Consider the following 12,912-nt stretch of genomic DNA (forward strand, 5'->3'; position numbering starts at 1 on the left):
CTGGCCTGGCCGCCTCCACCGGGCGGTGCGGAGGGCGAAGCCCTTCCTCCGGGACCCAGAAAGGTCTCATGCCGGGAAAATACCCCGCCCCGGGTAGGCGCGACCCTAGAAGCCCCCATGGATCTATCTCACAGGCGCCCTACAGAAGGTCCCTGCAAGACCTAACTTGCTGAGGCCCATTCCTTCCACACTTTACCCCTCGGGGGAGCCATCATTCCCGTGCGAGCCCCCCTAGATTATTCCTGCGCACCCCGCATTGACCTCTGGCCTTGGAGCAGCCTCGAGTTTTCCCCGCCAAGAACGTGGGGACTCCACAATTATTCCCATCCAAAGACCCCTCTCAAACCTGTCTCTTGGCATCAGCGACGCTGAAACACCGCGGCAACTGCCCAGGCTGCCCTCTTCCCCGTCCCAACCACCTCGGAGTCTCCACAATGACTTCCCCAAGTCAAGGGCTGTACTGAGACCCTGCACAGCGACCCCGAAACACAGGCGACCCTCCAGCACTCCGTCAGACATCCCACCCACCCTACAGGGGTGACCAGGCCCCACCCTCCACTCAGGCGATGGCTTCCCCCCACCACCCCTAAAAAGATGCTTTCCCGGAGACCCCGCACAGGGCGCCTCTGTCACACAGGGGCGACCCTATGAATCCCTCCCCAGACATCCTCGCTCCCTCTCCAGAGGGAGACCTCACAAGCGGAGGACTCCCCTGGAGAGGATCTTCAGAAACCATTCTCAAAGCCACCACCCACAACCAGAAAGACCCAAGGGAGAATCGTGGCCACGAAACGCATCTCCACACACACACTCCTCCCGGCACTCACGGCCGCCTCACCCCATGGTGACCTCAAAATGCTCTCCCCATGTTGCAGGGAAAAGAAAGGGAGAGTCCAGCAGAACTTCCCACAGGAGAATCCATTTTCCTTTTATTAATTATGCAGTGGAGCTAAAGTGCAGGGCACGAAGGATTTTACACAAAATTTTAAGTTCTTATGTAGAGGTTTTCGTGGAAATTTAAACATTTAACAATGATAGGGATAATAGATAATAAACTCATCCTAAGTACATTATCACTAGGTTTCAGCAATTCTTATTTTGTCATTTATTTTCTTTTTTTTTTTCTTGAGACAGAGTCTCGCTCTGTTGCCCAGGCTGGAGTGCAGTGGTGCAATCTCGGCTCACTGCAAGCTCCGCCTCCCGGGTTCATGCCATTCTCCCGCCTCAGCCTCTCCGAGTAGCTGGGACTACAGGTGCCCGCCACCACGCCCAGCTAATTTTTTTGTATTTTTTAGTAGAGACGAGGTTTCACCGCGTTCTCGATCTCCTGACCTCGTGATCCGCCCGCCTCGGCCTCCCAAAGTGCTGGGATTACAAGCGTGAGCCACCGCGCCCGGCCTTGCCATTTATTTTCAACTATCAATCTAAATATCCTAGTAGTATTTTACATCAAATATAAGATAAAATATCATTAATTTTGGAAAAATTTAAGTAACTATATCTAACAAGTGAAAATTAAAAAGAAAATATTATCACAACTAATACAATTTTTAATATATAAAATAGATAAATTTGTGTATTCACCAAAGAGTAGACTCTACAACCACTGAAGTTTTGCATGAAATGTTTTAACATGTTTAGTCTAATATTTTATCTTCAGACACAAAATATCAATACGTGAAAATATTCAATTACATATAAAGGGCCATAGATTATTGTTGGAGGAGGAAATCACAAATCAACAGTGGGATATTCCAAACCACTGCACTGTGAAAATAAAAACAAGAAAGAAAATAGGGATTCCTATTGTTCCCGATAAAAGGAAAGGAAAGGTAACTCCTAGAAAGCCACTCCCTCACTTTGCCATATTCAAATGTCTAGAAAAAGGCACAGGCCTGGCCATACCCAAGGAAAGATTCAGGGTGTAACAAAAGACAGCGGAGATAATAACAGCATCTTAGGATTCTGCCCCCTACATCCACCCTGGCACAAAAACTTGATCTAACGTCTCGCATTGGTGGGGATCTGGTCTTGTAAGAAAAAAGAAAATCTCAGAAAGTGTTTCCCTTGTAGACTCTGGGGCAGTTGATCCTCAGCGCCTTCTATTTTGGATGCCAGAAAATTCTTTCCTGATTGAGAAGGGGGGCAGTCCTGTGCACCATAGGAGTCCCATTGTTGACTGCATGTCAGTGGGTGCCACCAGTTATTACAACCAGAACTGTGTGGGCAAACTTCCTCAGGATGCAGAAGTTGCTCCTGTGAGAACCGCTGCTCCTCTCCATATGTGAACAGACTGACAGGTGCAGGCAGCACCAGCAATCTCTTGAACCACTGAGGTGCACTGGAAAATATGAGTTGTGGTGTGACCCTGTGTTAGAATTTTTGAGAGGCTTTTGTTTTGTTGACAAGTGCTGAGACCATACAATGCACCAGGGCAAGATTAGCTGGGAAAATGATCTTCTGATAATGTTTTGAACCCAGATGTTCCTCCTTTGTTGTTTTCCTGGAACTGGGTAAATTCAGTTTTTTTTCACTTCTGTAGCTCCCCTAACAATCCCAAGGCCAGGTCTTTTACTGCTTCCCTAGGTGGTGTGACCATTATCAGCCTGGGGGAAGATGAGCTGATTTCATCTCTTCCTTTAGAACCATGACGTAGGGGCATTTCACATGCACAGATTCCCTCCAAAGACTAGATGAGCAGGCCTGGGCCACCCTGGTGCTTGGAGTAATGACAGCCTCGCCCCGATGCCACTCTCTTCCAGCCATTGGTGAGTTTTGGGCCATCATGTATTCAGTGCCTCAGTGGAAAGAGAACCAAACCCAGGTGCTCTCACAAATCTGGAGCCAATTCTAAAGTTTTTTGAGCTCTAGCTCAGTTCAGACTACTGTCACCTGCTAGGGACTGTGGGTGACTGTGGACACGACTGACACCTGCTTGAGACTGTGGGTGACTGTGGACTCTGAGCTGGGATGTGCTGTGTCCATGTGACACTGCTTCTCCCCAAGAGTTGTTCAAGGTGGTGCCCTAGGAATGCCATCTGGACCCAGTGGAAGAGGAAAGGCAGGAAGCACCTGGCACCCACTGTTCATACCACCATCACCCAGTTCCACAATGTGGCTAACTGGAAGATGCTTCCTCTCGATGAAAATCCTAAACACTAACAACAACAACAACAAAAACAAATGACAAAGAAAAAAAAGAAAATCCTAATTTTGTTGTTTCTTTCAGCAGAAGTGATATTTTCTACTCTTTACTGTTGAGAAGCTCAGGGTCTTTTAAGGCTAATTTCTCTCTTTAAGATAAGATGGCATTAGAACACCGAATACCAATGAAGTTCATGCTGACAGCCCTTTTCATTGCAGCGGCATCTCGTGCAAGTCTTTGTATTCACATGGCCGTGACAGCCTAGGAAAGTAAATCAAAGAGAAAACAGGTATAATTTAAAAAAGGGATCCAAGTTATTTTCTTTTTTTTGAGACGGAGTCTCGCTCTGTTGCCAGGCTGGAGGCAGTGGCGCGATCTCCACTGACTGCAAGCTCCGACTCCTGGGTTCACGCCATTCTCCTGCCTCAGCCTCCCGAGTAGTTGGGACTACAGGCGCCTGCCACTGCGCCCAGCTAATTTTTTGTATTTTTAGTAGAGACGGGGTTTCACCGTGTTAGGCTGAGGTTTACAGGGCCAGGTTCTGAGGATGCTACTCCCTGCCCATTCACTAAGGTAGCTCCTTTAAAGGCTGTGAATAGATTGCCAGAGCCAAGAGGAACTTACTTTATTAAGTTATTTTAAAATTGGGCTCATTGCTTAATGATACAGTTCCATAAAAAATAAAATAGGACTCCCAAAGATTTCAAGAGTATTGTGACAAGATCTAACAACAATATCATCTGTTACCTGTGCACCTGTTCCTTCAACATAATAAACATGCACTTGTGCCAAAAAATCAATTTACTCAGAGATTCAAATTCTACCCAATCTTTATTAATTACTACGTACTCCAAGCAAATTTTAATGAGACAGGTGTGTGCTGGGCTATTTTGGAACATCCAAGAAGTCTAATGACTGAAGCACCATAAGGTGCTACTTTACTTGCACATTGTGGTAGAAAAATGTATTATTCTAAAGTACCACCAAGATACCAGAAAAAGTGCCAATTTTATATGTGTCTATTTCAGTTGTAATTTTCCTGTATACTCACCAAGGGTCATAAGCCACAAATCTTACGTTGCCCCATGAAAGTTACCATTTTCATTAAAAATCCATGTCCTTCCTACAGACAGTATTTGAAACACTGGCACCTTATGCAGTCTAAGTACAAGTCTCTCAGCCACTACTGCTTTGTCTAATAAACTCATGGGACTGCACTGTGTTATATACAGTAGACAATGACATAAATTTCCAAACTGTGTAAGTAAAAGACAGTCAAGAGTGTTAAGTGCATTGTGTATACAGATATAATTAGGAATACAATTGCATTTATTCACGTATCATTGTCTGAATGGATAGAGGTTAAAAACAAAACCCATTAAAATCAGATTAAATGTAATTTAAAATATTCTGAATTATGGTCATAGCAGAAAGAATATCAATAATTTTTTAAGAATATGGATCACTGGCTGGCGCAGTGGCTCATGCCTGTAAGTCCAGCACTTTGGGAGGCCAAGGTGGGTGGATCACCTGAGGTCAGGAGTTCGAGACCAGCCTGACCAACATGGCGAAACCCCGTCCCTACTAAAAATAAAAAATTAGCCGGGCATGGTGGCGCATGCCTGTAATCCCAGCTACTCAGGAGGTTGAGGCAGAAGAATTGCTTGAACCCAGGAGGCAGAGGTTGCGGTGGGCCAAGATCGTGCCATTGCACTCCAGCCTGGGCAACAAGAGTGAAACTCTATCTCAGAAAAAAAAAAAGTATATGGAGGATCATTGGCTCACACCTATAATCTCAGCACTTTGGGAAGCCGAGGAGGGTGGATCTCCTGAGGTCGGGAGTTCAAGACCAGCCTGACCAACATGGAGAAACCCCATCTCTACTAAAAATACAAAATTAGCTGGGTGTGGTGGCACATGCCTGTAATCCCAGCTACTCAGGAGGTGGAGGAAGGAGAATTGCTTGAACCCAGGAGGCGGGGGTTGCCATGAGCCAAGATCGCACCACTGCACTCCAGCCTGGGCAACAAGAGCTAAACTCTGTCTCAAAAAACAAAAAATTAATTAATTAATTAATAAAGAATATGGATCCTTCTATAAACTGTAACAGACAAGAAATATGATGCCAAAGAAATAAGCTCTTTGGTCTGTTAATTTTAAGGCTTTCATTTTCCTGATCACTACTTAATATGATTTTGTAACAGATGTTGGCTTTTGTGGCCGATGGAAAATTCCACTAAGTGACTTCACATCCTTACCTCCAGTTTCTGTGCTTTATCTTTGTGAAGATAAAGAACCAAATAGAAAATACAGGTTATGGTCATTTGCCAAGGCACACAGATTGAAGTAATATTTTGCATAGACACTGGCAGATACATGAATATTAAACTCAAGTAGCTCTAAGAAACACTTCTCCATCTTGCCCCTAGGGGAGGAGAAACACATTAAAACCAATATAGGACAATTCTAGTCAAGTGGGTTATCTTTAAAAATACCATTCTGAGCTACTAGGATGCTCTAAATTCTGTCTTGAAACAAATAAAGGCTGCCTGGTTGGGTTCCTACACTAATGTCCAAACAAGACACAGCTGCTTGGGGTGTCTTCTGCATCCCAGCACCCCAAGTTTGGGAAGAGGGAAAGGTGGAAGCCTCTTCTGCACTCCTGCTGTGGACTCGGGGCTCATTCTTCAGAGTTCCCTTAGGGCAGCTGCACAACTCAAACTCCATTCTCACTCACAAGCCCCGCAATAGCAATCACATGACGGGAATGATGGGTGCCATTTATTAGCTCTGAAGGACCTCCAGGCATTTTTACCAGGACGATAACAGGAAGGGGCTAACTGAAGTAGAGAAGCACCAACAGGAGGACTGGGCGCATCACCATGGCAACAAATGGACCCAGGGAGAGCCACCCTATTATCTCAGAGGAGGAAAAACTCTAAGGCTACAAGGAGGATTCATCCCAAATAAATACATAAGAAGCTACATTCCATGGCAAAAAGAATCCCCTTCCCTCTGCTACAGCCTGCAAGGCTATGTCAAGGGGGCATAATGCAAGTTTCTGCTCACCTTAGTATTATGAAGAGTTGAAACTGCCACTATGACAGGGCAAGGATATTCTTTAAAGTTTGAAAGGCAGAAAAATCAAGGAGAGACATTTTGGCTAGACTAAACCCATTTTATGATGTGATTTCTAGTAGGGCCCTGGCCTTATACACGCAGTCTTGCTCCTGAGTTGGGAATGCAACCCTGAAGTGCTCAGCATCTGTCACCCCTGGTCAGAATGGGATTTGGGGGAGTTGAATACAGCGGGAGATGAAAGGGCTGGGAGCTGTCCTCTGCCACATGATCATCCAGCCGCCCTCACCAAGGCTAAATTAATAGGTACACAGAGTAAATCTGGCTGTTTTCAGAGTAACCTCTGTAATGAGTTAATTGCTTAAAAATGAGCAGTATCTGAACAATACATTTGGTTTCTTGGTTTGAAAGTTTTTAATATTTTATTGAAAGTTTTTAATATTTTACCCAGTGGCTAAGTCAACAAATGCTTGATGTTCTCCTGTAAGGGGGACAGTTAGACCACGAGCCAAGATGTGGTGATCTAATTTGCTGAACTTAAAACCCAGCTGAATCTACTTCCAAAATTAATTTTCTGTTCACATGTCGATAAGTCTATAGAAATTTATATATATATTTGAAATATATATATATATATATATATAACTTGAATTATTGAATTAACTTCTAACCTCCAAGCTGTCCTTGTTGATTCCTAGGCAGAGGCCAAACTAACTTTGGGATGAACTTAGTTTATAGTTTAACTCTGAAACAAAGACAGTAGCAGCCCTTTCCCAAAACAAACCTGCTTCCTGCCTGGGGACTGGACTGCCTTTCCAGGACTAACAAATTAGCCACAAGATTAGAAATTATGGTTTAGGAGTCATGCAGCTGAAGTCTGCAAGAGTCTGAACCTCCCCATATTGCTCCTGGGAATAATATCACTATTGTAAAACCTAAGATCAGTGCTTGAGATATTTTGCAGGCCCTGTACTGGGATCAGGTGGCACCACTCCAATCAACAAACTTGGCTCATCTGGTTTTGTGGCCCCCACCCAGAAGCCAACTCAGTGCAGGAGGACAGCTTCAACCCTCTCTGATTCCATCTCTGATGCGACCAATCAGCACTCCCCACTTTCTGACCCCCTACCCACCAAATTATTCTTTAAAAAACCATCTTAGAGTTTTTGGAGAGGCTAATTTGAGTAATACTAAAACTGGTCACCCGTACAGCTGCCTCTGCATGAACTAAACCCTTTCTCTATTGCAATTCCCCTGTCTTAATAAATCAGCTCTGGCTAGGCAGCAGGCAAGGAGAACTCAGGCAGTCACAAACCTTGCTTCCTTCAAGGGACCAGTTTTCAAATGGATGACTATGATCAAGGCCACTTTAGTGTTTGCAACTTCCAAAGTACTTCCGTCAGTTTCAAATTCATTTGCGGTCACACTCTTTGCTAAAATGGCTACCAGAAATACCAACACGATCATTTGGTTTATACTGTTAGCAAAGTGGTGGCAAAAATAGATTTTTGTTTTTGTTTTCGAGACAGGGTCTGGCTCCATCACCCAGGGCTGGTGTGCAGTGATGTGATCACAGTTCACTACAGCCTCAACTTCCCAGGCTCAGGCAATTCTCCCACCTCAGACTCCCAAGTAGCTGGGATTACTACAGTTGCCTGCCACCATGCCTAGATAATTTTTTTTAAAAAATTTGTACAGATGGGGTTCGCTGTGTTACTCAGCAGGTCTTCAACTCCTGAGCTCAAGCGATCCACTCACCTCAGCCTCCTGAAGTGCTGGGATAACAGGCATGAGCCACTAAGCTCAGCTGCAAAGGGGTCATTTTTAAATGTAGATATACACTGAGGTGTATCTACAATAGACACTGTATCTTCAATTGCAGACATACACTGAGGTGATTAGGAATGATAGTATTATCTGGAGTCATGGACAAAGGTCACAAAACTAACTTGTGCCACTGCCTGGAATGATCTTGATGGGCTGCTGCTGCTCAATGTGAACAAGAGCTGCTCCCTTGTCTTGCACAGATGCAGCCTGCACAGCTGTCCTCACTGTCCAGCGGGTACTGAGGAAGGCTCTGCTGGAAACACCTCCCTGCTCACCCTGCCTGCCAGCTCCAGGGCCCGTCCCTTCACAGCAGTCATGAGGCCGGGTTGGAAGGGAGTCCTGGTGAAGCTGTGTGGTGTTGGTGCATCTGGGAGGAACCCCATGCCTCTGCAAGGCTCCTTGCACTGTCATGGGCAACTCCAGACCCCAGAGTGCTGCCGCGGATGTCTGAGTACCCATGGAGCCTTGTGAGTGTGGTGGGCATGGGGAGATGCCCCAGAAATGCTCTTCACACCACAGGCGAACGTTGGAGGTTCTAACTCATCAGGCTGATTTCCAAACACACACAACACTCCCAGTGGGGAGGGGCCAGGGCACAGGAATCTATGGCTATTTAACTTCATATCTCAAGGTTCCTATAAAAAAAGATCTTCAGATAAAAGGGAGAGGAAAGGACCAGCAAAAGCAACTACACAATGGGGGACTTAGGTTGAAGCTAAAACTTCTCCATAGTCCAGAGTCCTTAAGACCTTAACAGTGGCCAATTATTTCAAAGGCCAGATGTTTGCCCTTTAAAAAGGGACTGAAACTGGCAGATAGCTTCTAAAAACCTATAAAGATATTTACTGTACTGTGTCATTCTCATAGTACACCTGTAAGAGGTTTGCCAAAAAACAATCAGAAAAATACTTTTCAGTTTATCCAGGAGGTTATTACAACAATAACACATCAAGACCTACCCATGAATGCTGGAAAATATAAACTGTTACACTAAAGCTGGATAGAGAGAAGTCTGTTGTCTTATGCCTATTTCCTTTATCTGCACAATGAAACCTATAAAGATATTTTTTACAATGTTAACTTGGAGAGCAAATGAGGTATGGAAATTGGTTACACTGTTCGCCAAAACCTTACAAACTCACATGTTCTCAACTGCAATGTCCTTGGGATTCTGGCTGTCATCCACACTCCACAGACCACGATTTCTCCAAACCTTGGAGGCAAGAAGCATGGCTCCAAGGACAATCTTTTTCCAATTAGTAGGACAAAGATCGATGTTAGCATTAGTTAGAAGTCTTCAATGTACACCTGCAAAATAGAGCGCTGCTCTTTGATTTCAGTTCAGTTTAAGTGTGGTGATACGAACATTTAAGAATGAAAGATTTCTTCTGGTTTTGACCAGAAAGTAAGTGCCTTTTATTCTTATGCTCTGCAGAGACTTTGCTCAGACAAAGCAAGAGGCCAAATCACAGTCATATTGAGATACCTCTGCAGCCTACTCTGCCCATAGACATTTCCAGCCCAATTTCGGTCACGGGGATGACTGGACATCCCGCGGGCATGAAGAGAGGCACCATTAGCACCTTCACACTCATGAAAGGCAGCACAAACTCAGGCCCAGTGCAGATTAAGGTTGTTCAGGAAACACTCCAGTGCCGTCCGTGTGCGGCATCACACCTGGCTGGCAGGTAGGAATTTTACAGGTGTGCCATGCTTGAAAATGTAACGCCTAAGTGATACTGAGAACACTGCTGTCTTCTCCTTTTCACAATAACCCACTTTTGAGACACCAGCTAAGGAACTGCGGGTCAAGAGCACTTCCCAATGCCTGCCGTGCAGACAGCATGACAAGTGCAGGTCTCTGTGGCTCAGAAATAATCTCCATATTCAGTGCCTTGTTAAGGAACGCATGTGTGTGAAAGGAGGGTCCTGCTCACAGCCCCTATTTTCCATGTCTCCACAATCACTTCATGAAAACTCATTTCTTGTCCTACAGTATCTGCATTCAGTCAATTTGGTTGGTTTTTAGGTACAGACAGCCGTCGGCCTCTGTATCCCTGGGGTTCCTCTCAACCTGCCAAGCAGTTTGTGAGACAATCTCAGAAAGTATTTTCTATCTTTCCAATCTCTATCCTATAAAGAACTGGGTGAGGGACCAGCTGAGTGAAGGTTACAGAGGTGAGCTCTGAGGCATTGCTACCCCAGAGGGTGCTCTGCAGAAGAGTATGTCTCTATGCTACTTGAAGTCTTTGTATCAAGACCAAAGGAGAACAGTTCATTTTAAGAGAGTTCATTTATTGTCCGAAGGTTATAGATTGGCGGCTCAGATCTGGTAATGTTCTCCAAACTCAACTGTGTTTTCAAAATCAAATGGCTGTGGAACGTGATATGTTCTTATGAGAGATTCTGCTCCCTTTCCCCCGACTCTGCACTATCGAGTATCCTAGGAATGACTCTCCCTCCCAAGGTTCAACTCCACAGGATTCACTAGAGAGCACTTGAACAGCATTGGTGAGCCCTCAACTTCCTGTCACCTTTTCTGGTAAGCTGGAGCTGCTGACACTCACTGATACCACTTGCCCTCCTGGGTCAGTGAGAAATCTCCTTTTTTAACACCAACTCTTCTGTCAGCACGGTGGATCCCATCCCACATTTGTAGAATACTGTTCTCCAAATCACCTCTTCTTGAAGACTTTCTCCCTCTCTGCCAGAGATTTCCCCCAATACAAATGTGTTTCCTGTTCCCATCCTGCTCCCCACAGCTCCCCAGGGGCATCCTCTCATTTGCTTACAGCATCAGGCCCTGTTGCCAGCTCCTCACCTCCTGACTCTCATTACCCACCTCACCCACTCCTATCACTTGCCTGAGACTCCTCTTGCCAAGGTCCTCGGACTCTTGACACCTACAAACCAGAGCCCTTCACCCTAAGGCTCCACTCCCCAAGCTGGCCTTAATCTTGTCCAGGGAATTGCCATTGGCCTAGCTCCTAGGGACTAATACGTACATGTGAGTTACCCTGTTCCAATCTGTGTGCAATCCCTCTATGACTACCTTCATGGGTAGGCTGCCTGCTTCAGATTCTGAGCCACCATGGGTAATGGCTCACCTATATCACCCTAGTTGCCTCTTGGTCCTCTTCTCTGCCCCAACCTTCCTCCCAACTGTGGTCTACTTTCCCCAAAGCAGTTGCCATAACCTCTTAAATTAAGAACACTGCACTCCCCTGTTCAAGATCTACCATGAGTGCCCCCATCAACCTGGTTGAACTCCTTCTTATGGCCTGCAAGCCAAAGGGCTCTGTGAGCTGTAGCACTGCCTGTGCGGCCTCATCTCTTCTGTTCTTTCCTTCATTCCTCTCACCACACGGGGCCCTGCTGTTTGTTCCTTGAACACACGTGAAATGTGTTCCTGTCTCAGTCCTTGCACTCATCCCACTGCCTGTCATGCCAGCACTCCTTATCGTCCTCGCTTTATAGTCAGGTCACTGTTCAAATGTGACCTCTCTAGAGAGGCTCTTCCTGATCATCCTATCTGAAACAGTGAGCCCCTCCCGTCACTCTGTCTTTATCCTGCTTTGTCGTTTTGCTATTTTCCATAACCTAAAAAAATGCTTTCCTCATTACAACATAAGCTCATAAAGACAAGGACTGTGTTCAACCTGTCCTCTTCTCTTCCCCAGCACTTGACCACAGCCTTTCCTATCCTTTGTTCTTCTTTTATTATCCTCTCCTGCTCTTCCTCCTCCCACTCTAGCCACTTTACTGGAGGCTTGTCTCTTACATGCTGGTAGTCCTTACAGAGCTATCTTCTGTCCTCCTTTTCTTTTCCTTTTTAGAGACGGGGACTTGCTATGCTGCCCGGGCCGGACAGAAACTCCTGATCTCAAGTGATCCTCCTGCCTCAGCCTCCTGAGTAGATGGGACTATAGGTGTGTTCCACCATGCCCGGCTTCTCCACTGTCACTCTAAACACTTTCTCTGTATTTGAGCAGCTACTCTTTTTTGAGACAGAGTTTCACTCTCATTGCCCAGGCTGGAGAGCAGGGGCACGATCTCAGCTTACTGCAACCTCTGTCTCCCAGGTTCAAGTGATTCTCCTGCCTCAGCCTCCTGAATAGCTGGGATTACAGGTGCCCACCACACCTAGCTAATTTTTTGTATTTTTTAGTAGACAGGGTTTCACCATGTTGGTCAGGCTGCTCTCGAACTCCTGACCTCAGGTGATCCGCCTACCTCAGCCTCCCAATGTGCTGGGATTACAGGTGTGAGCCACTGTGCCCAGCCTTGAGCAGGTGCTCTTAGTCTTCATTCCTTATTTCCAGTTCGGATTCATGCTGCAGTCCCAATGATCCAAATATTGACTGTGCACGGCCACTCTGCTATCTTACAGGCACACCAAGTTTAGCCTGTCTACAGTGAACACCCCCTTCTTCCAATCCAGCTTTCCCTCCAGCATCAGCTCTCTCTCTCTCTCCAGCTGGAAGTTCCACTCCTGCTTCCTGCCAGCAGGTGCTGAGCATTCCAAACGGCCTGCAGCTTGATGAAGAGGCCTGCGTCTGATCCAGTGCCCACGGAGGGGTTTCTATGCAGGTGCCCAGCAAAAGCCTTCTCTTCTAAGCTCTAGCCAGATGCTAAAGGAGAGGGTACTGCTGTAAGTATCTTTTCTCTCCTGGCTGTATGGTCGACATTCCTCTACAGGTTAGTGTAGGGAGGGGTAAACCAATCCCAGCCATCTGAAGAGGACTTCCTATTCAGAATGAGTCTCACCACAGTGATTCTGTGAGAATGATGTAGAGGTAAGGACACAGCTGCGGGTTAGCAGGCTATCTAGCAAAGCCTGTGTCCAAGTCTTACTGGTACCA

At 45.9% G+C, this 12,912-nt stretch overlaps 1 long non-coding RNA gene across 1 annotated transcript; it reads right to left on the reverse strand.

Annotated features, from left to right (window-relative positions):
• Positions 1 to 903: 903 nt before the first annotated feature.
• On the reverse strand, positions 904 to 10,789 carry LOC131383524 (uncharacterized). Its single transcript, XR_009213637.1, has 2 exons — positions 9,193 to 10,789; positions 904 to 5,570 (listed from the first exon to the last, which is right to left on the reverse strand). It is a non-coding gene; the product is annotated as an uncharacterized LOC131383524 (long non-coding RNA).
• Positions 10,790 to 12,912: the final 2,123 nt, after the last annotated feature.

The sequence above is a fragment of the Hylobates moloch genome, unplaced genomic scaffold (assembly GCF_009828535.3).
Source record: "Hylobates moloch isolate HMO894 unplaced genomic scaffold, HMol_V3 SCAFFOLD_5, whole genome shotgun sequence".
NCBI lineage: Eukaryota > Metazoa > Chordata > Mammalia > Primates > Hylobatidae > Hylobates > Hylobates moloch.